Source organism: Macaca mulatta, chromosome 16 (assembly GCF_049350105.2).
Source record: "Macaca mulatta isolate MMU2019108-1 chromosome 16, T2T-MMU8v2.0, whole genome shotgun sequence".
Classification (NCBI taxonomy): Eukaryota; Metazoa; Chordata; class Mammalia; order Primates; family Cercopithecidae; genus Macaca; species Macaca mulatta.
In genome coordinates this window covers 7,161,898-7,177,533 of record NC_133421.1, presented here as the reverse complement: position 1 = coordinate 7,177,533, position 15,636 = coordinate 7,161,898, and the positions used below count along the sequence as shown (strand labels likewise).

Sequence of the window (15,636 nt, the reverse complement as noted above, 5' to 3'; positions counted from 1 at the left end):
CAAATAAATGTGCCTGTCTGAAGACAGGGTGCTCAAAAATTATAAGCATTCTCTCATACAAAGATGAGTAAGCAACTAAAACGCTTGGTGACCATGGAACCAGGTGACAGTACGGTTAGGTGACCATCAAGCTGGCAAACAGGTAATCTCAGAGAACTGAACAACCAGAAACCCAGTCTTTAGTGATCTGCCACAGAGCTCTACCTGCTGCCCTGAGCTGTTTGCATAAGCTAATATTTTGGAGAATAGAAAAGTAAAATAGGTATTGCATTATTCTAAATTTTCTGTTTTCTTTCTTTTTTTTTTTTTTTCTTTTGAGACAGGGTCTTGCTCTGTCACCCAGGCTGGAATACAGTGGTGCAATCTCAGCTCACTGCAACCTTCACCTCCTGAGCTCAAAAAGATCCTCCCATCTCAGCTTTCTGAGTAGCTGGAACTACAGGCACATGCCGCCATGCCCAGCTATGTGTTTTATTTTTTTGTAGTGACAGGGTCTCCCTGTGTCGCCCAGGCCGATCTCGAACTCCTTGGCTCAAGTGATCCTCCTACCTCAGCCTCCCAAAGTCCTAGAATTACAGGCATGAGCCACCATGCATGGCCTAGCCTATGTTTTCTTGTCACATAATAACATTATATAATTGTCTATATATTCCAAAATAACTGAGTTCTCTATTTTCTGCTGCACACAACTGAAACACCCTCTCCTTTTGAAAAACAGTAAACAAAAACATTCCAAAATACTAAGTGCTTATATTTAAATGGTAACTATGTGAGAAATTTCTCTATTTTTCATATTTTCAGTATGCGGATATATTATTTTTACAAAGAGCAAATGCAGGTATTTCTTTTGTTTTTCAGCATTTTTCCCGCCCTAAGCAAGTTGTGTTTTCATATACTCTGCCAAGAATCACGCAGGAAACTGAGGCCCACAGGCCTTTATTTTTAAGGATATCAGCAAATGAGGGCCAGGTGCAGTGGCTCACACCTGTAATCCCAACACTTTGGGAGGCTGAGGTGGGAGGATCACTTAAGCCTGGGAGTTCAAGACCAACCTGGGCAACATAGTGAGAATCCATCGCTACAAAAAAATCAAAAAAATTAGCCAGGCCTGGTGGCACATGCCTGTGATCCCAGCTACTCTGGAGGCTGAGGTAGGAAGATCTCTTGAGCCCAGGAGGTAGAGGCTGCAGTGACTGCACCACTGTACTCCAGCCTGGGTAACAGAGCAAGACCCTGTCTCAAAAAAAATAAATAAGAAAGAATATTGGCAGAAGTGGACAGTATGCCACTGGTTTGAGATGTTTCCTTCACATTCCAAAGAAAATATCAGTGACAACATTTCACGTTTGACTTGCACTCTGCAATCTGCACCCACCATCCCCCACAATAAAAGCGGTTTGGGACTCAGCTTGTCCAGCCCTGCCTGTCTGGGATATGGTGAAGGTGGTTAGGATTGTGGCTGTGCAGGCCACGCCATGAGGTTCAAATCCTGAGACCTGGCCAAGCCACCTAACTCCGTGCCTCCGTTTTGCCACCTGTAATGGGGTATAATGATAATGGTGCTTGGTTCTCAGGGTGTTCAAGGGTGGAATGAGTTAATCCAGGCAAAGTGTTCAGAGCACTTCCTGTACTTGGTACATCTACCGAGTACATTACCGCTGTAATGTTTGTTTCCCGTGAATCCCACACAGCTCACTCCCCCTTGTCATTAGTTCAAATGTGCCGCCCTCTGAGAAGCCTTCCCTGACCATCCCATCCCACCCCCAACCCCACTGTACCCTGCCACCCTCTGGCCCCTACCCTGCTTGATTTTTCTTCGTTGCCCTTATGAGGTGTCCCTTGCTAAAGTGTAAGCCCCATGAGGGCAGGGACTTGATCTTCCCCATATTCTGAATAATCCCCAGTGCTTAGAATAGCACCTGGCCCATAGCAGCCACTCAGTAAATGTCTGCTTGAATGAAGGAGTGCATTCCATCTCTGTCCTCACGTGAAACCTAATTCATAGGGAAGGAAACAGACGCAGAGAGGTAAAGCAAAGTGTCTAGGGCACACAGCCAAGGAGTGACCCAGTGCAGCCTTGAAGCCAGGTCTTCCGACTCCAGGAGGACTCACTTTTCCCAATTAGCGCTTGAGTCTCTCTGCCAGACTCACTCACTCTTCCCTGGTCTTGGAACACTGTCTTCTCTGTGCTCCTGACTCTGGCCACACTGAACACCCGGCAGTGTCTCAGTCCTATGACACCTCACTCACCTCCAGATCTTACCCACGCCATCTCCTCATCTGGAGCCCTCACCCTGCTCCTCTTCACCTGGATACCAACTTCTAGTCACCCTGTGAATCTCAGCCTCTCAGAAGGCCCCTTCTTCCAGGAAGCCTGCCTGATTGACCTGATTGACTGCCAGGCAGCCACCCTCCTCTGTGTTCCCACAGACCACGTGTCAATCTGTGTCTAATCCTCTCTTTTCCTGCACTGCACCCCCGTGTTCTAAGCTCCAGAAGGACAGAGAGAGACATTTAACTCACAAAACACCCCTGAGCGATGGGTATCACTACCCCCATTGTGGGAGGCTCAGCTTATCAGGCTCAGCCTGGGCTTTGGGTTCAAGCTAGTCTTACTCTAGAGCCATGAGGGGCCCCTCACTCATGCCATGCAGGGGCCCAGCTGCCCACTTCTCGTCTGCAGTCTTCACCCTCCACTGGGCACCCAGCAGGGGGGTGCTGGTGTGAGTCCTTCAGAGCCACCCATCCTCTTGTCTAAGGTCTCTCTTCGGCAGACCCCATGACTTGGGCCACACCTCCTCTGACTGACCCCGTGGGACCTCCCCTTCAGCCCCCGGGCTTCCAGTGCATCACTCTACCCTTAGTGTAGGGTCTCTCTCAGGACCACCCAGTCAGGCTTCCTCCCCAGGGTCAGACCAGACCCATGAAATCCACACTTTGCATCCCTGAACGCTGCAAGTACAGGTCAGAGCATCAGCCCCTCACCCTGACGTTCAGGTCCTTGCCCACCTTTTCCTTCTTCCTCTTCTTTTCTACTCAAGCCTCAGCAAAATGAGAATAGGTCACAGCTACTAAGCATTTTTGGCACACCAGACACTGCTCTGGCCTCCTTACACATTTCAACCCATCAACTCTTCACAATACCCTGGGAGGGAGTTACAGCTTCTCTCCCCATTTTATAGATGGTTGCATAGCAAGGAAGGGGCAAGGCTGGGATTTGAACCCAGAGCCCAGAGGCTTATCTTCTCTACTACATGAACTACCTGGTGAAGCCCAACTACACTGCACCCTCACCCACCTCCCCCCATCTGATGATGCTGTTCTTTCCATCAGAATCTTGCCTCTTTGTCCTCCTCACCTGGCTGGTTCCTCCTTGTCCTTCCAGGTTAAGGTCCTTCATGCTCCTTGACAAAGCTGCCCCCCTGCTCAGTACCCCACACGCTTTCTACAGGTCTCTGGAATACCCCCTGTAGATTGCAAACTCCTTGAGGGCAGGGAAGGTGCCCTCTGACATGGACTGTGCATCCCCAGCTCCTGAAGCCAGGCCTGGAAGGCAAGAGGTGCTCAGTAAATATTTAGTGAATGAGCCACTAAGTGAATGAGGAAAGAGGCCCGACTCTTGATTTTCCAATTTGGAAAGCTTGCTGCTCTCCAGGACAAAGACTTCACATCACTCATGGATATAAATGGACAGTTTCAAAGGCTTAATCCTTCCACACTTACTGCAAACTCATACACACATGGAAATAAATAAGTTTCTTTTTTAGGAGGAAAAAGAAAGCTTTTTCATGGCATCATAAAAACAACGGTTTATTTTTCATCTCCCAGAGTCTGTCTGGGTTTAGTTATGCTCCAGAGCCTGCGAAAGACTCTGAGTGAACACTGACTTGAAAAATCACCGTCTCCATGGCTGCCCGAGGCGCGTGGAAGGAGCAGAAATTTCTCTGTGTGTCCATCTGTGTGTGTCCAAGGGTTATCAATCACCCTCAGAATGGGGCCTGTGTGGGTGGGGTGACTCTGTCATCCACAGCAAATGGCAAACAGATTTGGTGAAAGAGAAGACATGTAAGCAGGGGAGCTGGAAACGATGGAGAGGAAAAGAACATGCATACATTTTCAAGATGCTTAAACCTATTATTGGGACCCAAGGAGTTCCAATGCCCTTGATATTGGGCAGTTACAAGTTTATGCTGTCTTTTCCTGGGTCCATCAATAACCACCAAACTCAGATGGAGATTCTACTTGCATTCATTCGTGCATGCATGCATTCATTCATTCTGAGATGGGCATTAACACTGTCCCCATAATACTTGCCCCCTCTGCCTGCTGGGCACACCTCGGGCGAATATTCTAGCCCCCTGTGCGTTCGGCTGGGGATCTAGAATAACTAGACTAACTCTGGCCAGTGACTAACTCCGGCCAATGAATTTGAGTAGAAATGATGAACGTCACTTCTGGGTTGGGGCATTGAATTGCCAGTGTGAGACCCTCCAGAGACCCATCCATATTGGAGTTGGTGGCCGCTCTGCTGGCCTGGACTCGGAGTGAAGAGACAAGGGGCGGCAGCACCAGCCACTAGGACGGATGTGGCATGAGTGAGAAAAAGTTGTGTCGCTGTAAGACAACAAAAGATCTGGGTTTTGTTGTTGCTTGTTCTGCAGCTTAATCTAGCCTATCCAGACTAATACCATGCAACCAACAGACCCCAAATCCAGAGGCCTTCAGCTTCAGTCCTGGGTCCTATGACATATTAGGAAAGCATTGTTGAGTAAGTCTCTGAGCTTGAGTTCCCCCAGCTGTAAAATGGGGATCACAGCAAAACCTTCCTCTCTGAGCATCTGCACCAAATGGAAAGCACTTCTGCCATCCCTTTCCTGTACCTGGGTCCCTACCCCATCCTCTCCTTTCTACTCTGGAGGCTTCACAACAAGAGCAGTTCACAGTCCTGGGGCATGAGACAAACAAGAAAAAGAAACATTGACTTCCTTCACCAAACACCAACCCCAGAGCAGACACACGGCTACTGCATGTTTTCCACTGGAGGAACCCATCACCCAGCCCAGCCCCAGAACTGATGCCTGCCGAACAGTCAGCCCTTTAGGAATCTGAATTTTTGAGTGTATAGGCCATGTATGTCTATGAAGCTTTGCAAAGAGAAAGAGGGGTGTCACGCTGTCTTCATCAGCTCAAGCTGCCATAGCAAAATACCAAAGGCTAGGTGGCTTCAACAACAGACATTTATGTTGCACAATTCTAGAGGCTGGAAAGTCCAAGATAAAGGTGCCAGCCAATTCCATCCCAGGGAAGGCTCTCTTCCTGGCTTGCAGACATCCATTCTCTCGTCGTATGCCCCCAAGCCAAGAGAGAGCCAGCTCTCTGGTGTCTCTTCTTATAAGGACATTAATCCTATTAGAGCAGATCTCCACTCTCATGATCTCATCTAACCCTAATTATCTTCCAAAAGTCCCATCTCCAAATACCATCACATTAGGGGTTAGACTGTTGACATACAAATTGGGGGCGGGAGGACACAATTCGGCCCATGCTAAATGCATAGCATGACTCATGAAATCTCTGAAACGATTACCATCTGCCCAGCACTTTATAATCTGCAGTGCACCTTCCATACATCATCACATTGGGTATCCAGAATCAGCCCATGAGGAAGGCCTTGTAGATGAGGAGATAGAGACATGCAAAATCTAAGCAGTGGGGCCCACATTTACTCAACAGGAAGCCAAGAACCCAGGATTCAAGCCCAGATCTTCTGCCTCCCAAGCACACTCTCCCTTCTTTACACTAAACTGCAAAACCTAATACGGCCATTATTCAAATAAGCAGGGGGTGGGAGTGGGCCATGAACGACCTAACAGATGGGTGAGGCAGGCATGAGGGTTCAGTTCAAGGGCTCTGGACAGGCAGCCCTGAGTTCCAGTCTTGGCTCAGGCCACTGCCTGTGTTCTGACCCTGGGCAAGTCATTTGCTTCCAAGCTCAGTCCTCCATCTGTAACATGGAGGTCACGATTGTTCCTACCCTACAGGGTTGATATGGGGATTCAGTCAGATGAAGCATGAGCTAAGCACAGGGCCCAACATAAAGAAAGTCCTTGTATTAGTCTGCTAGGGCTGCCATGACAAAATACCACAGGCAGTGTGGCTGAAGCAACAGAAGTTTATTTTTCACAGTTCTGGAGGCTGGAAGTCCAAGGTGGAGGTGTCAGCAGGGTTGTTTCTTCTGAAGGCCTCTCCCCTTGGCTTACAGATGACTGCCCTTCAGCCTCCTCTTCACTGTGTCCTCACAGTTCTTTCCCCTATGCATTCTCACACCTTCTGTCTCTCCTCTTTTTTTTTTTTTTTTTTTTTTTTTGAGATAGAGTCTTGCTCTGTCGCCCAGACTGGAGGGCAGTGGTGCGATCTCAGCTCACTGTAACCTCCACCTCCCAGGTTCAAGTGATTCTCGTACCTCAGCCTCCTGAGTAGCTGGGATTACAGGTATGCACCGCCACACCAAGCTAATTTTTGTATTTTTAGTAGAGACAGGGTTTTGCCATGTTGGCCAGGCTGGTCTTGAACTCCTGACCTCAGGTGATCTACACGCCTCAGCCTCTGAAAGTGCTGAGATTACAGGAATCTCCTCTTCTTATAAGGACACCAGTTGAATTGATCAGGGACCACCCTCGCAGCCTCATTTTAACTTACTTAACTCTTAGAAGAAAGCCCTATCTCCAAATGCAGTCACGTTCTGAGGTACTGGCAGTGAGGGCTTCAATGTATGAATACTTGGGGGAGACACAATTCATCTCATAAAGTATTCAGTGCCTATTCGCTCTTAGAGGGAGGACTAGAGCAGAACTCTTTCTCTTCCATACACACTGCCAGCGGCATTGCAAATTTGTCTACCCACTTTGGGTAGACTGCGCTGCCGTGCAGTATCTACTCAAGGTGAACATGCACATACCTTGGGACCCGGCAGCTCCACCCCCACCAGAAATGCATCCATGTGTTCACCCAAAGACAGCCACCTGAATGAATGTTCATTGCAGCCCTATCCATAACAGCCCCACACTGGAAGACATCCAAACACCCAGAAACTGTTAAATGGATAAATAATGTGTGGTGTCATCACACAGTGGAATACTCCACCCTGCCATGAGACTGAAGAGACCACAGCAACCTGGGTGAACCTCACAAGCAGAAGGTTGAGCAAAAGAAGCTGCACACTGGCCGGGCACGGTGGCTCACGCCTGTAATCCCAACACTTTGGGAGGCCAAGGAGGGTGGATCACCTGAGGTCAGGAGTTCGAGATCAGCCTGATCAACATGGAGAAACCGTCTCTACTAAAAATACAAAATTAGCCAGGCGTGGTGGCGCATGCCTGTAGTCCCAGCTACTCGGGAGGCTGAGGCAGGAGAATCGCTTGAACCTGGGAGGCAGCAGTTGCAGTGAGCCAAGATTGTGCCATTGCACTCCAGCCTAATCAACAAGAGAGAAACTCTCGGAAAAAAAAAAGAAAGAAAGAAAAAAAAAGCTGCACACAGAAGAGCAAATGCTTCTGATTCCATCTATATAAAGTTAAACAAGCAAAACTAAGGAGTGCATGGTGTTGAAATCAAGACGGTGTTTATCCTTGTGGAGTGGGGAGTGGATAGTGGTACATAAAATTCACCTTTTTTTTTTTTTTTTTTTTTTTTTTGAGATGGAGTTTCGCTCTTGTTGCCCAGGCTGGAGTGCAATGGCGGTGCTGGAAATGCTCCATCTCTCCCTTTTTTTCTTTTTCTGAGACGGAGTCTTGCTCTGTTGCCCAGATTGGAGTGTAATGGCACAATCTTGGCTCACTGCAAACTCCACCTCCCAGGTTCAAGCGATTCTCCTACCTCAGCCTCCAGAGTAGCTGGGACTACAGGCACGCATTACCACGCCCAGATAAGTTTTGTATTTTTAATAGAGATGGGGTTTCACCATGTTGCCCAGGCTGGTCTCGAACTCCTAATCTCAGATGATCTGCCTGCCTCAGCCTCCCAAAGTGCTGAGATTACAGACGTGAGCCACCGCGCCCAGCCAGTGCTCCATCTCTTGATCTAGAACCTGGTTAAACTTGCGTAAACTCTGTGAAAAAACTCTGTGAAAATGCATGGCGCTATACACTAAGGATTTGTGCAGAACTTTCTGCAAGTTATACTGGAATTAAAAGTGTTTCCGGGAGCAGGTGGTGGGAAGAGAGTAATACTTTCTTGGGGGGAGAAATGTCTTACTCTGAGAGACTCCTCAGTCCACCCAGGTAAAATCCATGGCTCTCCCCACTTCTGCCTTCTGACAGCTCCACCCAGGCTTCTCCTCTGTCTAGCCCCAGTCCTCAGGCAGCCCAGCCCTGATCTTTGCTTGGTTTCCTGCAGTCGCCCACCCTCTGCCCTCCATCGCCCTGGGATGCAAATCTTCTAGTTCCAGGAGCACGGACCTTTTGCCTGTTCCCAATCAGTTCTCACCTGCCTGACCTGCTTGTCCTGGACAGAGTGGTTTGCTAGAGCAGGTGTGTGAATGGGAGCACCTTCTCAGTCCCAAGCCAGGAGGCAGATGGTGTGTCTCTGTCCCTCTCTGACCTCCTTTCTAATTTGGAGGACTGACACCTGTTCCTTGACCCCACTCCTCAGGAAAAAAAAAAAAAAAAAAAAAAAAAAGCATTTTCTGTTGACCCAGATTCTATGCCTTTGACGGTGAATAAGAAGTTGGACTTTTGCCCCCAGAGAACGAAGCTTTGCAAAATGCTAGCTCAAATCAGGTTAGAAAAAGAAAACAGGTCGGCTCAGGGTCTGGGGCTTCTCTTTGTGGAAAGAGCGCTGGCCAGAGGGACAGGAGGGAGAGGGTCTGGTTCCTGGGCAGCCTCAATAGGTAAGAACAGGAAAGACCCTTCAGTTCTTCTTGACCAGAGATATCAAGGTGTTTTTCTATTTTGTTTTAAAAGCTTTATGGAGCTATAATTTAACCACCATAAAATTCACCTTTCTTTTTTTTTTTTTTTTTTTTTTTTTTGAGATGGAGTTTCGCTCTTGTTGCCCAGGCTGGAGTGCAATGGCGCAATCTAGGCTCACTGCAACCACTGCCTCCCAGGTTCAAGTTATTCTCCTGCCTCAGCCTCCCAAGTAGCTGGGATGACAGGCATGCGCCACCATGCCCAGCTAATTTTTTCATATTTTTAATAGAGACGGGGTTTCTCCATGTTGGTCAGGCTGGCCTGGAACTCCTGTCCTCAGATGATCCGCCCGCGTCGGCCTCTGAAAATGCTGGGATTACAGGCATGAGCCACAATGCCCAGCCTGAAATTCACCTTTCTAAGGGTTCGATTCAGAGATCGTTGGTTTATTTACAGAGTTACGCAGCCATCACACAATCTCATGTCAGAACCCCTCCATCACTCCCAAAAGCAGCTCTGCCTACTTACTGGGCTGCTTTGGGAAAAAACCCTGCACACGAACACTTTGCATCGTTCAACACTTTACAGTTGGCAAAGTGCTTTCACATGGACCGTCTTAGTTAAGCCTCATTTCTAATATGATTACCCCCATTTTATAGATGAGGAAACCGAGGCTCTGAGAGGTTCAGTGACTCGCCCAAGGTAACGGAGCTAATAGGTAACAGAGCTGGGTTTCAACTCAGGTCTGTCTGAAATCAAAGCTGTTGTTCTTACCTACTCTGCTTTTAGTTCCACAGCCTGAGAGTTACAGCATCAGCGCTCTCACACTGTCTCATTCGGAATGAGATTTAGAGAATAATGAAAGTTTGTAAGGCACTATTCTAAACACTTTACAGAGAGTAACTCATGTAATCCCCATAACTAACAATGTGTGGGGTTCTATTATTGCCCTATTTTCTCAAGCTCAGGGAGGTCCAATATCTTGTTCAAGGTCACTCAGCAGAGCCCGTAATCAAACCAGGAAGTCTGGTTCCGGAACCTGAGATCTTATCCCTCCCACCCTTGGTTTCATCATGCAAACAGTTCCAGAGCAGAAGCTTAGTTTGTCTTTGTTAAATTAAATAGAGTTGTGTTTCCCGTTCTCTATCTCCCACACCCCAGTTCTGAATTCATATTTCACCCCCTTCCTATGAGAAAAACAAGCTCTTCCTTGCAATCAGAACAAACTCAAATTACAAGGAAATGTAGCCTGGATGGAGCCTCCCTCAGGTCAGGTGGCCTAAATCCTAAGACCGAGAATCGTGTCTTCAGTGCTGCTTTGCATTACCAGGGAACTGGGTAGAAATGCATCATCTTGGCTTCGCTCCACACCTGCTAAGTGGGAATCTGTAGTTTGACAAGATCCCCAGATGATCTATGTGCTCACTAATGTTGGAGAAACACAGCCCCAAGGGTTTATGCCCACAACAGCGTCTCCAGCCCTCTCCTTGTACCCTCACTACCACTTGGGCACGCCTTCCTGGGGAAGCTTGCCTGCTGAGCGACCACACCCCACCTGCACGTGAGCACCTCCTCGTGTGTCCCGTGTCCAGGCTTATCCCAGGGTTCCTCTCTTTTGCTTCCCAGAAAGTGCCATTCCCAAAGGTCTCAGCAGCCATGAGTCCAATTTTTTAATTTGCATTCGGATGCCCAGTTCAAACAGGAGGACATAGACCACAGTTTCCCCCAGTCCTCACGCCTCCCTATTGCTGACTCCATTTGCTTTCATCATCAGCACTACTTGCCTGGCTCCTGAGGGCATTTGACATTGTAAGTCCCGGTTTAACATTCCCTTTTACGTTCACCAAATAATTTACATTCCACAAAAAACAAAAAAACTGATTCCCACAAGATGCTTTGAGGAAAAGATACTCCAAGGTTAACAGCATTTTGGGAAACAGTATTATTTCCTCTCTAGTAGATTACAAGGCATTTTCAAGGCCCTGAGAAGCCCTCAGTAAGAAAAAAAAAATCCTAATTTACCCAGCTTCCCTAAATGTATTGGTTTACAAAATCCCTATTCTCAAGTAATCACTATAAATATTCAATAAATATAGTGTTGCTCGGAACCCATCTTAGGAAAAACTGCTGTGGATAGAGGCATATTATCACTATATAAGGCCAGTGGGCCCCAGGAAATCTGCACTTCATCACATTATCTACCTTTACCAGGTAATTCTGATGCAGAGGCACAGTGCATCAGAGCATGTATGACTCATGAAGTCTCTGATGATTACCATTTGCCCAGTAGTTTACCATTTACAAGACACATTCCCATACATCATCACATTTAAGATGTTCTCTTATTCAGTTTGGGCTGCCATCATGAAATACCATGGCTTATACTACAGACATTTAGTTCCACAGTTCCGGAGACTGGGAAGTCCAAGTTCAAGGTGCTGGCAGGTACACTGTCTGGGAAGGACCCACTTCCTAGCTTGCAGATGGCCATCTTTTCACTGTGTCCTCAAATGGCAGAGAAAGAGATAGCTCTGATGCTGCTTCCTCCTCCTAAAAGGACACTAATCCCATCCTGGGGGCCCCACCTTGATTACTTCATCTAAACCTAATAACCTCCCTAAGACTCCCACCACCAAATATCATCACATTAGAGTTAGGTTTTCAATATATGGATTTGGTGGGGACACAAGTCAGCCCATAACAGATGTGCAATTAACACCATAGAGAGTCTTCGTAGATGTATGCCCTTCCTTGGACCAAAGGAACAGGCCAGGCATTACATGTTTCTCTGCTGTCTTTTCATCATAGCTAAGCCAAGGCTTCTTCCTCTCTGCTCCATCCTCAACCAATATGGCAGCAGAGCCCATAGGGATGTAAGGCCCCTAACTGGCACCAGGCTGATAGGCTCCGTGAGAGGGGTGCAAAGCCAGGCTTAAGAGTCTCAATGGCCTGTTCTTCTTGGAATAAGGGGCCCTCAAGAGAAAAATGGAATATGCCCCATTATACTTACCCCCAAAAATAGGTCAAGTCTGCCTACAGTTGAACGTAGTGGTTAGGAGAAATAACCTTGGGCTGACTGTGTAACTCTCCAAGGCTTCATTTTCTCATCTATCTAAATGATAGAGAGCTATGGTGAGGGCTATATAAACCGACTTGATTAACAGCACTTATCATAGATCTTGGCACATAGTGAATGCTTAATAAATGTTAAATAAAGATTACATTTTCCCATCAGGGCTGTCTTAGTCCATATGAACTGCTATAACAAACTACCATGGACTGGGTGGCTTATAAAAACAGATATTTATTTCTCACAGTTTGGAGGCTAAAAAGTTTAAGATCAAGGTGTCAGCCAATTCGGGGTCTGGTGAGGGCCCATTTCTTGGTTCACAGATAGCCATCTTTTCTCTGTGTCCTCACATGGTGGAAGGGGTGAACAAGCTCTCTTGGGTTTCCTTTACAAGAGCACTAATCCCATTCATTAGGGTTCTGACCTAATTACCTCCCAAAGTCACCACTTCCTAACACCACCACTTTAGGGGGTTATAATTTCAACATATTAATTTTGAGAGGATAAAAACATTCAAACCATTGCATTATGCCTCTGGACGCCCAAAATTCATGTCCTTCTTACATGAAAAATATATTCATTCCATCCCAATAACCCTAAAAGTTTTAACTCATACCAACATCATCTCCAAAACCTAAAGTCCAAAGTCTCATCTGAATATCATCTAAATTAAATATGGGTGAAACTCAAAGTCCAATTCATCCTGAGGCAAATTCCCTTCCTTCTCTGAGTCTGTGAAATCAAAGTTAAATGCTTACAAAATACAATGGTGGCTTGGGCACAGGACAAACATTCCCATTCCAAAAGGGAGAAACGGTGAAGAAGGCAAGAGTGACAGGTCCCAAGCAAGTCCAAAACCTTAAGTCTTGAGCATAATCTTCTTTGGCTCAATGCTCTGCCCTCCAGGCCCACTGGAGTGGAAGTCTCATCCCTAAAGGCTTGCAGGGTAGAAGTTGGGCACCCAAGGCTCCAGGTAGCCCTGCCCTCACAGCTTTGCCAGGTACAATCCCTGCCACAGCTCTCACAGGTTGGAGTTGCACGCCTGTGGCTTTCCAGGACTAGAATCACACACTGATGCCTCTACTGTTCTGGGGTCTCAGGGTAAGCTTTCCACTTTGGTACCACTAGGCATTGCCCTACCAGTGGCCCTCTATAGTTTTCTGCCTAGGTGGCACACCCATGGCCTCAGGTGGCTCCATTGTTAGAAATCTAGGTGAAGGTAGGCTTGCCCCCACAGCTTGCACACTCTGAGCACTACACAGACACAGCCAAAGTCTGCTGCCTGTGCCTTCTGGATGGGCAGCCAAGGAGCAAAACCTTGGAATGCAGTGGAGTGGAGCCTGTGATATGAGGGATGCTGCACAAAGCCTGCAGGGGTCCAGCAGGCATCTACAGCCCCTCCTATGAAGTTGTTCTGATGATCTCTGGAGCACCTTGCTATGCAAGGGGTTCATTCTTCCATTGTCTTGAACAATAGCCCCTGGCTTCTGTTCAGACAGCTGACAAAACTCCATGTAAGATTTGGCCATTGGGCCACACCTTTAAAGTTCTTTAGGAACAGACCTTTTCATTCTTTACAATACGGAAAGGCTGAGAAGTTTCCAAATCTTTAAGTTTGGCTTTCTTTCTGATTAAGAATTCCATCTTAAAGTCATTTCTCTCTTTTTTCATTTTACTGTAAGAAGTCAAGAGAAGCCAAGCTGCTCTTTCAACACTTTACCTAGATATTTCCTCAGCCAAATATCCAATTTCACTACTCACAAGTTCTATCTTCCACAAACTACTAAGACACAAACACAATTCAACTAACTTCCTTGCCACTTTGTAACAAGGATGACCTTTCCTCCATTGTTCAATAACATCTTCCTCATTTCCATCTGATGCCTCATCAGAATGGCCTTTACCATCTGCTATGGTTTGAAAGTGCTCCCCAAAGTTCACGTGTTGAAAAATTTGATCTTCAATGCAGTAGTGCTGGGAAGTGGGGGCTAATGGGAGGTGTTTGGGCTATGGAGCCACTGCCCTCATGAATGGATTAGAGGACTTTTATTATCCTGGAAGTGAGTTCCTCATAAAAGGATGAATTTGGCTCTTTCTCTCTCTCTCTCTCTCTCTCTCTCTTTCTGTCTCTGTCTCTCATCTTTCACCATGGGATGACACAGCAAGAAGGCCCTTGCCAGATGTCAGCACCTTGATATTGAACTTCCCAGCTTCCAGAACTGTGAGAAATTCTCTTTTCTTTATAAGTTACTCTGGCATTTTATTGTAGCAGCACAAAATGGGCTTAGACACCATCCATATTTCTACCAGCATTCTTGATTACTTAGGTATTCTCTAAGAAGACTGAGACTTTCCCTATAGCTCCCCTCTTTTCTTTCTAAGCTTTTACCAGAATCACTCTTAACAGTCTCTTTACAGCAATGTAGGCTTTTTCTACCACGCACCTCAAAACTCTTCTAGCCTCTCCACATTACCCTGTTCCAAAACTGCTTCCACACTTTTAGGTATTTGATACAACAGCAACCCCACTTCTCCGTACCAATTTCCTGTCTCAGTCTGTATAGGCTTCTATAATGTGAACTAAAAACTCCATTAAAGCAAAGCCTGTGGGTATTTTGCTGACCCCAGTGTCCTAGAACCCAGCAAAGCCTGGCACATAGTAAACACTCAAATAAATACCAGTGAGTGAATAAATGAAGGTGTTCTCACAGCTCTCTCCCTTTGCCCATTCATAGAATGGCTCACCCTGTACTGAAATTTGCTGTTGATCTTTCAGCCCCAGGAAGCCCAAGACTGTGTCTGTAATGTTCACAAAATGTCTGAGGGACACAGCTCATGGCTAAAGGACAGAAAGGCCCTCACCATATTGACTGACTGAATGAACGACGAGGGAGTATAACTCTGCATATAGGCTTTAGAGTTAGATATGGGTGTTCTGGGAGTGACCTTGAGCAAGTTACTTAATCTCCCTATGCCCCGGTTTCTCATCTGCAAAATGGGAATAATAAGACAGCTTTTATCCGTCGAGTTATTTTATGGATTATATGAACTAGCAGATGTGAAACCCTTAACACAGTGCCTGGCACAAAGTCATCACGTAACTGATGTCTAATAGTAACAGTTGTTGTTATTATTAGGCTCATTAATACTCATCAAGAACAGGTGCTCAGAACAGGCTAGCATCCCTTTAGGCAATGAAGAGCATCAACTTCTGTTGAAGCACTTGTTGAAGCATGAAATTTCCTTCCTTCCCTTTATACAAAAAGACAAAAGCATGTTCAATTTAGGCTCGAGCAAAGAGCTCTATATGAGACTACAGGAAGGTGAAAATGACTTCATTTTCATTCATCTTCCCTGGGCTCTTTCCTCTGACACTGGCAGCAGAGCTTTAAGCATTTGATATTGGCTTGTCCTGATTCATTACCCCGGCCTCTTCCTGCACACCCACCTCTGCTGGCTAAGTTGTAAAGCACGGCTCCAGATGGTCCCCATCAGAACTTGAGGGCTCACCACACAAATGGAAAGCACCTGAGTTGCCTCTCTGCTACTTCTTGCCTTGCAAAGCTATTTCCTTCCCTGATAGGCGTTTTTGTCTGCCATCTCCAAGAAACACTACCAGCCCTCCATCGTCATGTGGAAACGACCTCCAGGTAATGG

The 15,636-nt window shown here is 46.6% G+C and overlaps 1 protein-coding gene across 2 annotated transcripts in view; it reads right to left on the bottom strand.

Moving 5' to 3' along the window:
* Positions 1-15,636, bottom strand: part of WSCD1 (WSC domain containing 1) — a 513,503-nt gene that overhangs the window by 430,350 nt on the left and 67,517 nt on the right. The window lies entirely within an intron of this gene.